The sequence below is a fragment of the Colossoma macropomum genome, unplaced genomic scaffold (genome assembly GCF_904425465.1).
Source record: "Colossoma macropomum unplaced genomic scaffold, Colossoma_macropomum, whole genome shotgun sequence".
NCBI classification, from domain to species: Eukaryota; Metazoa; Chordata; class Actinopteri; order Characiformes; family Serrasalmidae; genus Colossoma; species Colossoma macropomum.
Window position 1 is genome coordinate 26,318,481 of NW_023494793.1, and position 17,811 is coordinate 26,336,291.

Sequence of the window (17,811 nt, forward strand, 5' to 3'; positions counted from 1 at the left end):
CGCTCTCTCACTCTCAGACACATGTACATAGACACACACTGTCTGTCTCTCATTCTTTCTCCCCCTCCCCACCCCTTTTCTCCACCCCCTCCTGCTTGTGCGGTTCCACCCGGCAGCTCAGTTTTCATCAGGTGTGCCATGTGCCTGAGTACAATTTGTTGTACTTCGTGTGCACCCACATAATCATCTTAAAAAAATACATTGTGTAAACTTTTTTCCAGATCCACAGACGTCACAATTTGATGTTTCTTTTTGAATTTTTTTTAAAAGTTTATAAAGGAAATGATCCTGTATTTAACTTTATTAGTGAGGGAGAGGGACTCTAGTGGGAAGCCACTTCTTTAGTGCTTGTAATTGCTGCCAAGCAGCTAGTAATTACTACATTTAGTGTATGCAAGTTAAAAAGCATCTTCTCCTGCACTCATGAAAGTAATGTTGGTGTTAAATTACACTGGGCTGGTTGTCCTCCACAGTGATCCCAACCTCAGATTTTTCATTTAAGAGTATGCTTCTCTAAAACACTTATGCAGGAGACAGTTTTACAGCCGGAGCACGTGAGCTGGCGCTAAATTATACGGCACCTAGAGGCACGACTTCATCGTTGGTGCGAGCCAGACTGGTGGTCGGCAATAGCTGAATTATTAACTAAAGTGGGTGCTGAGCGTGTCGCTGACATCACTGCTTTATGTACCTCCTGAGTCTCTTGTATCACGTACAGTGCAGACAACAAAAGGAAACAGATGTGAGCCTGCTTGCCGGCTCCAGAAAACTGCTTAGGGGTGATAGATGCTCTAATAACAGTAATGATAATAAGTCACTTGGAGGAAAATCACAGTGTCGAGAGAGGGAAGCAGAGCAGGGACGTGTGTGTGCGTGCACGCAAATGAATGCTGGAGTGTCTGGAAACACCCTCGCTAAAGTATTTCCCAAGTGTTTTAGTGCAAGTGTCCAGAAAGGCCAGACTGCCTGAAACTACACAGCCCTGTTCAAGATCCTCCTGCTATAGTTGTGTTTTTTGAATGGACATGTAATTTTCTTAGGTTAACTTAGGACAGATTTATATGTAAGGGAATAGAAAAATAACTGACTCAGTAACACTTTATTTTGATATGCCACTGTATTTTGTAGATGCTCACCCTATCTTTACCCTTAAATCAAATAAAATATACAGTAAATATCTATTCAGTTTAGACTTAAGTTTTACCTAACTCACTTTAACCCTTACTAAACCTAAACCTAATAACCTAAACTTAGCCCTAAGGGTAATCCTAACACTGTTGATAATAGGGATCAATACATTATTTATGTATTTATTTATTTATTGGAATAATGACTTCTGAATAATAACATATATATATATATATATATATATATATATATATATATATATATATATATATATATATTGTTTGTGTACAAATAAATATAAACATCTACATACAATGTACATTTTTGTGTCTGCAAGAATGTATTCACTGTGTTGATATTTGTTTCATAGCTTTCATAATGGAGTAAATTCATTTTTGAACAGGATCTTAACTTTTACCACTCAGAAAATGTCCAGTGGCATAAACATGTGTTAATAAAAAAATATCAAATTTCAAGTTATTTTTCTAGCTGCTAAAAACATGTATAATATAGTGTTTGTACCTGGACACCTGTATAAACTCGTGTCCTAAAACTCAAGGTTATACATAATTTTTTTTAAATAAGTAGGCATTGCATTATAGTATGAACACGTTTTCATTAGAGCTTGACTGATTTTTAAGGCCAATACAGATTTTGATATTTGTGGATTTAATCTACCCTAATATCTAATATCTAATAATATATTATTCATATCGGCTGATATAACATGATAGAAGGTTCTGTCTTCCGTCTCTCTGTTCCTTTTTTCTTTACATTTCTTTTTTTCTTTTATTGGCCTTTATTTACTGAAATACTGATTTAAGTGCCATCAGCTCGTATTGGTCGATAATATCGGCACCCCGATTTATCGGTCTGGCTCTAATTTTTATGTCTTTCCTGGGGTTACACCACCTGACTTGGTAAACTGAATTAACTTTATCATGATTGAAAAATGACAACTCTATAAATGTTTGTGAAGGGGCTTCTGACCTTGACATTGCACCATGAAAGTCACTTGGAGCCTTCTTTGTAATGCAATACCCTGCATGTCAGAATTAAAGTGACTTTAGAGAAATATACGAACTTAAGGTTTTCGATAAGTTGGATACTTTTAAAGCTACCCTATTTTGCAACATGTTGTAATTTTAAGGGCTTAAACATAACATCATGCCAAACTATTTCAAATTTTATCAAACTAATTGACCCTTTTAAATTGTTTGTTTAATGTGCATGTGATAGTTGTACGACCTGGCATTTTTAGATTTATGGAGGCATAAATGCCTAAAATGATTCAATTAAGTTTTGGTGCACTGCAAGGAACTATTGTAGAATAATGTGATATGTGATATGTCATTTGTAATTAAACTTTTTTTATAAGAAAACAGAGGACAAATATTTAATACTGAACTGCATTTCACCAGAAAATCTGCCTACAATTTGTCAACAGTTTGTGCAGCTATAAAGGACTATAATAATAAAGTGTGACCATTTTCCCTGTGCATTTTTTTAACTGTATGCTATATCAGCTTCAAATCTTGATACTTGAAGGAATTGTCCAAATTAGAAACACAAATACTTGGCCAGAATCACAAATACTGGCCAAGTAAGATATCATTTAGAATGAGTTTGTTTTGGCAGTAGCTCACATTAGGACTGGCATAGTGACAAGTAAATACACATTGTAGGATAGAGGAAAAAAAATAAAAATAAAATAAATTGTAGAAGTTGAACAATAGTTTTATGTTTGTTATTTTCATCCTTTCATTAAGTAAAAATTAAGTAAAATATGTACAGAAGACAGTGAATGTAGTGTATTGAAGAGCTAAAACAATTTGAACTTGACTCTGAGTGACCAGTGCTGTGTAGGTCTAATTCTCAAGATGTTGATATTTTTGCTTGCAAATACCATTAAAATGGCTGTCTGTTCTCCATGGATTACATCATACTTCAGATTACTAGAAGTTCTAGTTGACTAGGCAGGTCCAGCTCTGTTCCCAGCTGAGGTCTGCGGATGTCAAGCTGCTCCAGGGTTCTTTGCTAATGTCTGCTTGTTGTCAGTCCATTGTCAGGTGGAAATGCACTGGAGTATCCACACTGTTGTCTTCATCCAAGTTCATGACTGTTATGTAAATGTGAGAAAGTCCGTCTCTGCTTCAATTGCTTCAGTATGTTGGTTTTTTTTTTTATCCTGAAGACGTGTCATTTGGAAAGACATACATGAGTGCGTTTTTGGTTTGTTTTGAGTTTCTTCAGGTAACAAGTACTTTTTCATTATGCTCATGGCGTCTGACTCTTTGTCTGACTCGAGTCGGACTCGTATCCAAGTCATATGACTCGAGTCCACACCTCTGGTAAATACTGCTCCGGCAGCACTGCTGTGGCTGATCCACTCGTACCAGCGCAACACACACTAACAAGGCACCACCACATCAGTGTCGCTGCAGTGCTGAGAAAGATCGCCCACCCAGATATTACCTACTCTTTGGGGGTCCTGTGGGGGTCCTGACCATTAAAGAACAGGGTGAAAGGAGGCTAATACTACAGTCTATAATCATAGAACTGCGAAGTGCACCTATATGGAAAGCGGACCTGATAAAATTGATAGTAAATGTAGAAACAAAGAGGTGTACTTAATGAAATGGCTGGTTGGTGTATTTTAAGCAGCTGCAGTTAAACGCTCCTGAAATATGGACATGCTGTGGCCCCCTTCAGCACCCCTCAGTGATCACACTTGGAACATACTGGTGCCTCAGAAGTGGATGTTTTAACACAGTCTGCCATAGAATAACCTTTGAAATCTGTGCTTTTTGTTCTAGATGTGTCTCCAGAGGAGAATTTAGGTTATGCGCCTCATTAAGTTGTGAAAACACAAGTGTAGTACAGCCATAACTAACATCTAGATGCACTATTAGCACCATGGCCTTTGTAGCCACTTGGCATATTTTTTCTCATCTGTCATTGCTTTGAAATCACGTCTGTACCCAGAAGCTCAGTGATCAGATAATTGGATGGGTATAAATACCTGCATTTTCACCTCCCTGAAAGTTTGACTTTTTTCTGAAAGCTCGCCAAAATAGTGCTCTACACGATGTGAGAGCCAACTCCAAAACACAGTCACAGGTGTTACAGGTCCAGCAGTTTAGTTTTTTATAAACCTTATATAATAGTATTTCCCCCAGTGGCATAAGCGTTTTTATGGGAGTATATCGACACGTGTTCCATGTCAGAAATAGCTCGTGCCAGATGTCTTCGGTGAAGTGCAAGGAATCAAAATATTCTGTAACCAGAGGGCCAAGCCGCCTCTCCCGGTTTGGACCATTCATGGGTTTCATTAGGGAGAAGAAGAATGGTCGCCAAAGCGCCAAAGCATTCTTATGTCTCTCCCCCTCAGCAGAATGTACGGAATACGTATTAACTTAAGCATCATTTTACCTGAGGTACAGTTGTATGCAAATTTTAACATCCCAGGTCAAACTGCATGTTTTGTTGGTTGTCTAAGTGAAAATAAGTTAACAAATACTCCAGAGGAAGCATTTAAAAATGGCATACTTTTCTTTTTTTTCTGCCTTTTTAAATGCGCAACTCCTATTTGTTTGGAGAAAAAAATCAAACATAAAATGTTAAATATGCCACAACCTTTGCATAGACCACATTTTATGTTGTTTTTTTTTCTGGTGTGTTAAATTCACCAAATAAACTGTATTTTGTGTTTATTTTCATTTAGAATATTAACAAAACATACCATTTGACCGGAGGCGCCCAAACTGTATATTAAGCAGTTGTGAGTAAGGGAAAGCATACTTTTATCTGATGCCATGAAAGTGTGCAGTAAAGATGCTTTTTTGTGCATTCGCAGGACGTCTGGAAGTATTTTCATTCCTTCACATGCTGACTGTTTCCTTTATTTTTTTCGGCTCTAAGACCTTACATGGCATACGGTGGAAATGCCGAATGTTTTATAAGTTCAAAGCAAACTCTTTGAAGGGAGCCGTAAACAGTGGAGTAATAGCAGTTACACTGCATTATATTTCGAAAACTGCAGAATAAAACACGTTTTTGAGGTGCTACCACACGTGTCAATCATTCACCATTACTGAATGCAGATTGTTGAGCAGCTCCTAATAGCCATTGTGCCAAAACTAACTTTACTTTTAATAGTACCAGTTTGGACAGAAGCTTTCTGTTTGGCTGTGTGGTCTCCGTCAGTCTTTAAGACAAGCTGGGTTTTCTTTCAACCCAAGGGAATGTTAGTCATTCAGGAGAAGTCTTCTGTTTTCACTGTAAACACTGCAGGCAAAGTTATGACTCCCTGACTAGATCTGTAGCTACATGTGAGTTGATCTTTCAGAACAAAGATGCTTTTTCAGGCTAAATCAGTGAATGTGCTTTTGAATTTTCTTCTTTCTTTATTGGAATGATGTTGCCAGGTCTTACTAACGTGAAGCAGCTTTCTGTGTTGGAAGGATTGTGAAAATCTTCCTACACTGTTGGAATAAGATGCACCCCTGCCTGGGGTAAGAAGACTCCTTAGCAAATCAATTTGTCAGGTTCTACAGAATAGATAATTATATATGTATTAATATTTATATTTATATACGGTCCCCTGCAAAAGATTAAACACTGTGAAAATAAATTCATATCTTCTACAGGGAACATACTTCAATATGGAATTTTAAGATAATTTTACGGCACAATTTCTGTTCATTTGCTGAGTTTAATAAATTGGGGAAAAACTTTAAATATAACCTATAACTTTTACCCAGGTCACGTTTTTGTATGTTTTTCTTTCTCCAACATGTGAAATTCAGCAGGTTTAAAAATTACAGTAATTGTGCTGAGGTGTCTTTTCTCTAGAGAAAGTGAATTTATTTTCAACAAGCCATGTTGCATATGACTAAGTCATTACAGTCTAGTCTTCTAGATTTCTAGATTTTTTTTCAAAATTTTCTTACGAATCAAAGTAGTGCACAAAAATATTCTATTTTAAAATTAAAACAGAGGCCTTTTATCAATGTATATCTTAATGATCCCACTTCATTGAAATAAGATATGACAAAAAACAATTGACAGTAATACAGCAACACTTAGTGCTGCTTGTCTCTAGTAATGAAATTCTTATTGTGATTGTATTTTGATAATATTCATAACAGTAGCATTTAAAATGAAATTAGTCAGTGAAAATGATTAGTGCAGCTGCCAATGTTGTATACAAATGTACATGTAATGCTAATGCTAGTCAGTTTGCAACTTTACAGCTTTCTGACAAAAATCTAACTAAATGCTATTTCGGGGAAACATGCTAAAGGGTGCCTTCCAGCACCACGTCTGGAAGGACTCCTTACCCCAAAGCACCAACTCTACATTTTCACTTTAAAAGAAAAAAAATCCTCTCTAAACCAAATGTATTACTCTCAGCACCCAGCCACCCCCCCACCATATATTTTAAATAGCTTTTCTCGTACCACTCAAGTACATACATCACTATAAATATGTATATCATTATAAAAATGAGATCACCTGACTTGGTTAGTAAATCCCAGGCATGCAGTGATCCAGATGAAATTTCAGATGAAACTAGAAAAGGAAAGGTTGTGAATGAACTTAGAGTTGGCTTGACAAAGCTACATAATAATGCTTCAGAAGTTAAGACAGTTGCAGAACAGTGTTTATTGTTTTTGGTAACTTAATTGGGTTTATATAGTAGTTCCAGGTAGTTGCTATGGTGTTGCTATGGCATTTCAGCTTATTGGGTGTTGCTTGTTGGTTGTTAGGTGATTGCCAGGGGGTTGATAGACTGTTGCTATGATATCCTAAGTGGTTTCTAAGGTGTTGCAAAGCCATTGCTGTGGTCCACTGTGTGGTTGCTAAGGTGTTGCTATGCCGTTACTTTTCATTTCTATGGAAAAACAAAGGTTTTCTGGTTCTAGCTCAAAAGCTGAAGCTGTAGCTTTTTACCAGAAGGGAAGGGAGGGGGGCATTTACCCTGGCGGACTATTCCCCCAAAGTCTGTTAGGGATAATATCGTACTTAATGCTTTAATGTCAGATGTTGTACAGATTTCATGATCTTTTAAATCTTTTTTTTTTCCTCTATAATGAATCACCTCATTAGTTTTCATTTCATGTGAAAATTACCCCCAAACAGGCGTTTACTTGATTGTGTTGATGGAGAATCTGAATGTTATTTGTGTTTGCATGCATTATTCAAAGTACAAGTGAGTGTTTTCTGTTTGATGCTGATTATGTGGGATGGATACTTGCCAGGTCCAGGTTGTTAATCGTGTAGTAAATGTGCCCAGAACGAACAGAAAAAGACATGGAGCGTTTCTGACCACTTCTATTCCTGGTTGTTTTTTTATTTATTTGTTTGATTGAGGCAGATGGCTGTGATTTGGTTCAAAAGGACAGTGCGTGACAGTGCTCTCAAAGGAATGGAGAGATTTGAGTACAATATCCCCTGACTTGATGTGTTGAATATCAAAGTAGGAGCCAATGGTTTCACGTCTGTTTGTCCTCTTTGTCCTTTTTGAAGTCCAGGAATGAAGGAAGAAATGGCTTTTGCCTCTTAAAGAAATGTCAAAATTGAAATGTAGTACAATGCGGTTGAAAGACACGAGGGCAAAAATTAACTATGGTCCTTGATCTGCTACGCCACTTTATTTTTCTTTTAGGAACATTTGTCTGGATGACACAGAATATTTTCCGTTGTTTTTGAAAAAGCTCCATGGTACAAGCTGTAATACAGATAGTACAAAGTGGTTATGTTTGGGTTGATGCTCTAATTTGATTAAGGACATTGGTAACCGCAGATGGTTGTCAGTTTAGGACAAATTTAGTCAGTGTGTACGAAACTGTTCTTACCCCTATCTCTTCCAGCATTTCTGCATTGTTCTTTGTGTGCTTCCAACAAACCTTCAGGTTGTTTTCATTTATGAATCATTTGTTATTTTGTTCACAGTGTATCCAGTGGTGCGATAGATTACAAAATTACCCTTTTTTTTTTAAAGCGGTTTACATTCCATAAAACCACACAAAAATGATTTTTTAAATGATTTGTGTTCGTTTAGCCTTTTCACTGTATGCAGTAATAATAGTAGTAGTAATAATAACAACAGTAATGATAATAATATTAATAATAATTTTTATTTATATAAAATAATAATTTTTATTTATATTATTTTTCTCTAGTGTTTAATGGATGTAAGTTTTTCACAATTCTGAAACATTTACATAGAATAACATGCATGTCATTTTTTTATTTGCAAACTTATACATTTTTGCTGTAACTGTAATGTAATGTACCGGTTGTTTGCATTATAATTATGATCTTGGTTACCTTTTAAAACTCAGCAAATGCAAAAATACTACTTTGTTAATTTGGCTTAACCAGTTTGACTTTGTCCCAAACATGAATGAGTTTTATCAAACAATAACACAGTTACACAATATAACACACTTTCGAAATCACATTTTAACTAGGAATTTAGAACTTCAGTTCACAAAGCCCCCAATCAAAATTAAATTGGGGCTCATATTCAGTACTTTGTCACTAATTATAATTATTTGTGACCGTCATTAATTTGAGGCATGAAAGGAAAGTCCCCACTAAGTACTAGGGGTGGGAATCTCTAGGCACCTCACGTTTTGATTCGATTACGATTCAGAGGGCTGCGATGCAATTATAAAACGATTATCGATGCGTCTTGATGCCTCTTTTTTTTTCTATACAGGATTTCTTTTTATCTCACTGTGTGATGACTTGGAACTTTTAAAGCAAAGTATTTGTAATGATCTATAATGGGTTTACTTCCAATATTTTTTATTAATAAATCAAATGGAAGTGATATGGCAAGTCAACTGGAAGGCTCTCATTCACTGCTCTTGTTTGGAGCACATGAGATGCTGCTGCCACTCTGCGATAAAATGTGCAGTTACTGTGACATAAGATTCTGTGGCAATGGGTGTCCACGTAGCAGATTACAGCTACCCGTTTTCTTCAGTGATTTCGTTGGTTTTGGTGTTGTTGTAGAGTGGGGGGGTCACTGTGTCAGTAAAATATCTTCGAGACGGGACGCTGTATCTTTGCTCCAAAGTGCAACATAAAGCGAAAACCCTGGTTCTCAGTGACTGAGTACAGATGCAAATCGTTGGCAATAAAAGTTGCGATAGAGTTTACAATTTGCTTCGGCCTTTTAGAGTTGGGTGGAAGCTCTGACGTCGCTTGCTCGATGGTCCTCTGGTTGGCAGCAATGGCAACCAGGCGGAAAACGGCCCGTTTCCAGAATATTTTAGTGTGACACAACTTGCATATAGTGTGGCTCCTCTCTAGGTCCCTTTTCCCTACAACTTCATAGAAGCCAAAGTGCTTCCAAACGCTAGCTCAGGTGTCGGCAACCTGCAGCTCCTTTACTGCCCTGGTGCGGCTCCATAGCAGAATTAGATTTTTAGAAATAAAAAAATAAAATTATCCTCCTTTGCAGTAACATAAAGCTCTGCTGATTGTTCTAATACAGTTCTAACAATAGATGGTCTTAAACGCTGCTAATTCACCAACATATAATGAACCTGAAGGTTGGCGTGCAGACTGCAGGTCACATCGCAACGCAGACAGTCTGCCTAGCTAGTAGCTAATGAAAAGGCAAAGAGAAAGATTTAAGTTATGAAGCTGAAGTGAGCTTCTCGTTCAAATTTTCCAGTTCCACCTTAAATGGTGCAGAATTTACATTAAGGTGGAACAAGAAAATTAGAACAAGAAGCTGACTTCAGCCTCGTAAAAAAGTCAAATGAGACATTTTACAAGAAACTGTTCTACTTTTGAGGAAGTTTCCTGCCGGAGATGCGAGAAAAGCAGCTATAGCTGAGCTAAAGCTTAGAGCAGAGCAAAGTAAGTCTGCGTTTTCATTATATTTTTAGCCTATACTAGAACATTAGCACATACTGAGACATACTGGTGGTTTGATTTTTTGTTGAAAGGGCATAATGACTCTTCTTAACATTTGGGTTGCCGACCTCTGCGCTTGCTTTTAATGCAGAGGGTGCCGGTCAGATTTGTCTCTCATCCATTGGTGTCCAGATTGTCAGGGCGCTGCACTTCCGCACTCCCATGTTACGCCTTTTGCGTTTCATCAACATTATGTTATCAATTAAAATTTAGAAAATCGATTTTTGACATTTGTGAATCGAGTCAGAATCGTCCACGTCCGCATCACGATGCATCTAAGAACTGACCCCTCCCAACACCCCCCCCCACTAAGTGCATATACCCTATAAGCACCTTTTAATGTATTTGTTAATGTTAAATGTGGAGGGACAGTCCTGAACATGTGGCAAAGGCACTCACACTATCAGAGAGCCTGGGTTAGGTGTGTATATTGTTTTAAATACGTATTTGTGGTCCACATAAAATAAAAGTGTCTGTTTACAATCCAACTTTACATTTTCAAGGCTTCATTAGCATGGCGTTGCTGAAATTAGCATGCTGTTTGTTTTCTAAGCCGCTGAAATCCAGTAACAGTGACTCCCAGAATTTTTTTGGGCTCTATAACTTCAATACATTGACAACCACTGAATTATTAATATTCTAATGAGAGGCAAGAGACTGGATTTTCCTGATTGCAATGACTGCGCATGCATGAAATAGAGTGAAAATAACCTTGTCTTACCTGAAATGGATAAATCTATTGTGCATTGTGGACACTAGAGGTGTGCATGTTTCTAGGACTTTTGGGATCCTACATGCTGGTGCTTTGTATGAGTGACACTTTGTGTCTTTGTTTAGAAAAGTGTTGTTTTGCCCAGGAATATCAATGTTGTACAAGACTATTAAAGATTATAATGAGCTCCTGCATTAAAAAAAATAGCTTTGTTTCAGTATTATTTTACTCAATTCAAGGTCCTGGCATCAAAATTTTACATCATACCAGCCTTGACAGAAACTGCTGTTTTAAAGTCTGCTTGGAGCCTAAGCACCGTTATTGTCGTTTGAAAAATTTCCAGTTCTCATAAAATATCCTTAAAATCATACTCAACACTCAACATTTCTAAAGTGACTTGTGTTGTATATCACTTTTCATTGACTTACTTGAAGACCTTAAGAACTAATAAAAGCCTGTTGGTTTACCACAATGCTATGACACTGACGTCACAGGCAGACATCTGCTCAGCAATAAAACAGTGTTTACTCCAAAGCCAGAGTTGACCTTTGAGTAGGAGTTGTGTGGAAGAAAGAAACAGTGATGGCCCTTTAGGGTTGAACAAGAGCTTCTCTTTTCATCTCTTCCTCACTTTCCACCACCATCTGGGAATGAGGATGCCACGGAGACCTGAACACCCCTGCGTTGAGGAAGGAGCTGGAGATACTACACAATTTCAGAAAAGCGTACAGGCTTTTTTCATACTTGCATGAATACAGCTATGTGCAAAAGCCAGAGATAAACCTTTATTTCTTTAATTTCTAGTCAACACAGCCATTAAGCACAAGTTATTCATAAAACACATCCTTTCAGACACATAGTGTTGTTGTCTTCTCACAGTGGAAGGATGGACAGAAACACGTGGGTTTTTTTTCAGATCTGAAGTAAGAATAGAGCTTGATCTTCTCCTCTCTCTTCAAAGATGAACACTTGAAGTACTGTTAATCTGACGGTGATAGTTTTGGTAGTGTACCAGGTCTTGCAAGCTTGTTAGGAATGCCATTTTCTCTCTATCGTTTAATCATTTTTTGAACTCCAGCTTTGGAAACTTTAGTTTTTTCACTTATTGTTCTTTTACTTTCCCCTTCCTTATGGAAGTGGATTATCTTATATGTGATCTCCTCAGAAAAATCTCCAGTAAAGTGAGTAACTTGTAACTTGCCATTTTAAGTGGAAATTAAATCAATGAAAGGTGGTCTCTGACTTTTGCACAGTACTGTATCTCGACTCGAAACTTTTTCTGTAAACTATATGTTATATACACATTTACAGAGAAATTGTGGTTACATTAAATTGTGTGGTCCCAGTCTCAGAGTCGTTATATGTATTTCAGCTCTTTAGTTTCTATAGCAGCTGTTTTCTTAGCTGGTCTTCACATCAATTTGAGTTTGGGGTCATATGATAGGTCAGTCATTTTCAAACAGCCCATGCCCCAACTCAACCAGAAAACTAATTTCTTACCAGCAGTCTAAGTAAACAAAAAATTATATTGAATCATGCACTATCGCTGCACATCATGTCACTTAAAAATGATGCGGTGAATTTGAAAACTGATCTCCAATTTGGTGCTTCGAACAGCAGAAAGGTTGGCTTGGAAGTCCACTATTGAGAGGACTGCTGTTTTCATAAGGCTGATCCCTTTTCCTCTTGGTGAACGTTCTTATTGTTTCATGCAGATTAACCTCCACAGCTAATGGTGCTCTGTCTCGGACTAATCAAGCTTGTTTTGCTTTGAGGGAAACATGCCAGTACTCCTTCATGTGCTGAAGCCTGTGGTTTAAATATGCTTTATTACATTCACAGTTATAAACTCTTTGAACTTTGAGCATACTCAAATCAGAGGATGAAGTGACGGATTGCAACCTTTTTTCCTGTTTCTGAATGATTGGATTATGCTATATGCCATTAACATTTGCTCAGTCGTGGTGTAGTGTTCAGTGGCCAAAGCATGCAATAAAAGAAACAATACTGTACTTTCTGTTTGTTTCCCTTAGTCTCAGGTGACATAAGAATGGATTATCCTCTCGAAAGAAAACCCTCAGAGTGAATGATCATCAGTCTCCTAGACTACAGTCTAATAAATACTATCGTGGAATGTATAGTGCTATTGCAATTCCTTAGTTGAACCAAGGTGTTTTGTGGTCGTCTTGATCCTTCCACTTTCTTTTTGTCTAAATGCCCTTTTGTTTGGAGACTGATCAGGGTTCACTGTGGTCCTTTTCCAACCACAGTGGGCTCTTGTTGTTCTCATTGTGTTGCAAACCAGTTTGTTTTTCTCTCATTCTAAAGGGCTCATGTTTACGACTAAAAAAATGCTGTTCAATAACACTGTTTGTGTCTTTTGTGCTGACAGTACTTCAATGGAAATGTGTGCATGTGTACTCTCTAAAGCCATCAGTATGCTTCAAATGATGAATGAACTAAAACCAAAACCAACTAGTGCCAAACATAAAAGCCTGTTCTATTCAGTGATGCAGACCATTTGACATGTGTACTAATAGTCAGGGAGAGGTCTCAGAACAATCAGCGCAGTGATTAGGACCAAACGCAGTCAGGTGGAGGTCTCAAACGATGTGGTGAGGAGGACCAGCCACGAATGAACAAATGACATGGTGATTATGCAGTCGTAGTCATGGGGAGGTGTTGTAACGAACAATGTGGTGATTAGGACTAATCACAATCAGAGGGAGGTCTCTAAACAAACAACATGGTGATTAGGACCAGTCACAGTCAGGAGAAGGTCTCACAACAAGCAATGTGGTGAATGGGACCAGTCACAGTAAAAAGAAGGTCCAACGCCATGATTAGGAATTCTCTTCAGTAGCCACCACCCCATTTGAACTCATAGCTCAAAGCTTTTTGATTTCAAATTTTGTTTTTACTTGAAGCATACTTCTGGCTTAATTCAGGCCAACATGCTTTATCAGATAGCTATTTCTAGTCAATACCATAAACATTTGTTATGTCCTAAAGGTCTACGAGGCTAGCTTGAAAACAATAAGTAATAGAAAGTTCTAATCTATTGGGATGTTGGTTGAAGGCATTGATTCGTCTGATGGTCGGATTTGAAGTGAATTCAAAAGGGAATTTTGCCAGATTCAGGTCATGTTAAAATTCAGGTTCATATTAGGTTTAGACTTGGTGTTGTTGGTAGGGTTTGGGTTTGTTTTGGGGTTTATGTTCAAGCTAAATTTTCAGTGATACTGAGACTTTGTTCATCTGTCTAATTCAACATGGTCAACCGAATCAAAAGATCCATAGGACTGGCTGTGTTCAGGCCTGTACCGGCGAACAGAGCTATTTTGACTTGATTGGAGGAAGAGAAGCATAAAGACGTCCTTCGTTCCCTGTCTGAAGCAGGTTCAGACAGAGGAGCTTGGGTTTTATGTAATTACATAAAAGTACGAAATCTGTAATGAATCATTACCACTTTGGCAGGACGCTAGAGTATAATAGTGTTAGGCCCAGGAGAACCATCCCATCGCTTGCTCTTGGACAGCAAAACACTTTTATTGCCTACGTTTCACTAGCCAAGCCTGAACCAACCAAGCATTTTTCCCCATTTTTCCATTGTCGAAGCTGTTTTCCCAGGTATGTTCTGAAGACTTTGAACACGCCTTTAATAAACGCTCTCTTCAGACTCTCCTACTGTTCTCCTCGTATCTCAGCCATGTGTGAGAGACACATTCTTCATGTCCTGATCTGAGCCAATGTCTTTTATTATGAGCGTTTTTCTAGAATCAACATCCAGCATCCTCTCCCTCCTTTTCCCTGGGTCATTACCGCAGTACCCTCATGCTGTGGTTTCAAAGCTACGGTCCAAGTGCGTTTCCCATTTACAGAGCTAAAGTACGCCTATTAAATTATGCTTTGCAACTTTGAGCTGCAGGCTGTGTTGTCAGGTTAGACAGCTGCGGGCTCCTTTCACCCCTCTTAGGAACAGGATGCTGCGGGGAGGTGTTCTTTCTATAAAAGTGGTTATAGCATTGAGCGCTCTGCCGAGCACCCTCTGCTTTATTATGTAAGACACTCTTGACAGAAACAACATGTCTCGCTATGACATTTGCACAAAAATAATTAGGAAAAAAATCCATTAGGTCATAGTTTCCCAAAAACATTTTTTTTAATGTGAAAGGTTTGGTGAATTATGGTTAGGTTTCTGTGTTCTTACGGTAACTTAAAAAAAGGCCCTTGTGCTTCTTAATACCAGAGTACTGCAGTTCGTCCAGCATAAAAATCAAGATCAAGAAGGGATGGTTGATATTTGTCGTTATCGTTTCTCTGAGCGTATCTCTGATATCAAACATTGATAAGTGACATGTTGCAAAGAGAGCATAATAAGTTCTGTTTAATTTGTTTAATTTAATTTTCAGTTAGATTTCACAGTGCAATATGTAAAATTGTAAAAAATTTTGTCCATATTTATTTGCCAGTACTTTTTTAAGTGTGACACTACTACAGCGTTTCTCACACATACGCCATAGTTGGGCCTTCTCCCCCTCCCAAAAATATATTAACAGCCAACCAAGTATATTTTGTCCCCTTTCAGCAGTTTACACAAATATTTTATGTTGTTATGGATAACAGTTCTTTTTTTCTCTGTTTCTACTTATCAAACCTCAGAAAAACTAAACATTGTATGCTTGTCGTGTATTGTGAAAATGACCTGAAGCATCATGTTATATATTTTGCCATTTCGCTCGCATGTAGAGTCAAGATGGATCAGAGGTGCCTATGCTTTTAGGCCCAATACTTCTTAGAAACCCAACATCAGAAGCAGTTCAAATACAGGATGCCTTGATGGAGCACCATCTGTCTGGTCTTTGTGGAGTTCAGTTACTCTTTAAACCTTTAAGGATCTTACCGGACAGTTTGTTTAAAAAAATACACAGAAGAATATGAGTATCATGTGGAATATTGAGATGATCTGAGCTATGAGTATGATTCTCCTTTTAGTGCTGGCCCATATGTTGCCATTTCTGCTTTGTTCAAAAAACAACCATTTTCATGTCGCAAAGTATTAGAGACCCGCTTCCAGATTCATAGCAGACTGGATATTTGGCGTTTCGTCATTTGAAGGTGTCACTCAAGCATGTGCCGTACTCGTGTATGAAAACAATTAAAGTAATCCATTTTAATGAATGCAAGACTTCGTTGCATCCCTAGAACATTATGTACATTCAAAATGGGCTTTTTGTTTGAAGTCGTGAACTTTTCCACTGATGATTATTCTCCGAATGGAATGCTTACAGTGATCATACATGTCAACGACACTACAAGAGTTCAAGAGTGTAAGACCACTTTTATGCTGTTCACTGAGCTTCAGTGAAGACTGGAAGGCTGTGATGATCAAGTTTCATTTTTAAATGCAGTTATAGGACACTAAAATCTGTGTACTGCTATGAATTTCCTGCTGAAGAGGTCTCTGTAGCCTTTTATTATTTAACGCCACTTGTTTGGGCTGAAGGAATGCTGCTTTCCCATGAAGACCATGCATTGAAGAGCATTCCAGTCTGGTCACAGGGCTGTAGTGGAGGGTGCTGTCTGACTATCAATGAGGTAGACAGAACATTGTGAAACAGGTTGTGCTCAGCCTGTCAGCTGTTTGTGCTTAGACCTTTGTCCAACCCTGTGGGCCAGATGGCTGCAGACAGAGGGCTGGTAGCGTCCCCTCTGTCTCCTTAGGCATCAGTAAGGCTCTTATTACAATTTATTTGGTCACACTGTTCCAGGCATTTTAGAACTGATTATTGCAGTGACTGAATTTGGGTTGTGCAATGTAGACAGAATGCTAGAAAGGTGATTATTTAAGCAATAGAATACAAGAGAGAGTGTGTTATCACAAGTTACACTGTGGCTGTCTGGTATTCTATTGCATAAAGCTGCACTATGCAAGATTTTTTGGTAAAATTGTAGCATTACTGAGTCAGGAAAAAAGTATGTTAAAATATGGTGCTTGTGTGCCACTGTGGGTCTCTTGGTAAAGCCTGAAATAATAATTCAAAAGTCAGAGGCATCCGACGCTACAAACTTCACCTAAGAGCACAGTCACTGGCTCACAAGCTACTGAGTGCTGCTGTGTGTTTGGCACCCCTACGAAATATCTGCATGAATTAGGGCGAGCTTCATATAAGTGACTTGTAAATGAGGTGCGGGTAGGCTGGCGCTTGATTTCATGCACTGAAGCTGATTCATCATTTGCACTGAAATCTCCACTTGTTTTCACATCGAATTAAAGTTTCATGAATCAGACGCAAAGCAGTATGTAAGTCACTGAAGGTGATTAAATCTGTACTCTTTTGATGCAAGTTTGTCAAATAAAGAGCGATCGTGATTGGTTAGAGTGCTCCTCTGCATGTGCTTCCATCTGCGGTATGAGTATTGCAAAGGCTAATATCACATTATGATTAATGAAAGAAGTATGATGCAGCCCTAAAGTGAATGTATGTAATGATTGCTTGACAAGATGATGTAGTGAACAAATATTTCACAGCAGGATAGAATCCCCATGCGATTTGGTCCACCTCGAGTAAAAAACCATACGCAAATGTTGGAACACTGTCGGCTTCCTGCACTTAACTGTTATGCAACAGATCTCCAGTGGAACACCTCAGCAGTTTTCCATATCAGATTGTCTGTGCATAGCCAGTTGTGTTTGCTTAGCCGTTAGAAAATGGCCCTTTGTCAAGTTGGCTAACTGAAGGAAAAGTTACAGTTAAAAATAGTTACACGTGCTGGAATGAAATCTCATTAGTCTGTGAACAGATCTGTGTTTTTGGTTTCAGACTAAGGGCAGGTATGGCTCTCAAAAAGTAGACTGTTGAGTCCCCATGCAGACTTGCACTTTTGATCTTGGTTTAGGCTCAGTGAATTTGCAGGAAAGCATTCATGACAGGAGCTGAATAATGGAAAAAAAGCTTGCTTAACAAATTTCTGGATTTGAATTCCTTGTTACATGAGTGATTAGCCCTTGTCCCACGCCTCTATACAGA

General features: G+C 38.1%; 1 protein-coding gene across 2 annotated transcripts in view; it reads left to right on the forward strand.

Moving 5' to 3' along the window:
- The window catches only part of mtor (mechanistic target of rapamycin kinase), a 159,819-nt gene that overhangs the window by 63,680 nt on the left and 78,328 nt on the right, over positions 1 to 17,811 (forward strand). The window lies entirely within an intron of this gene.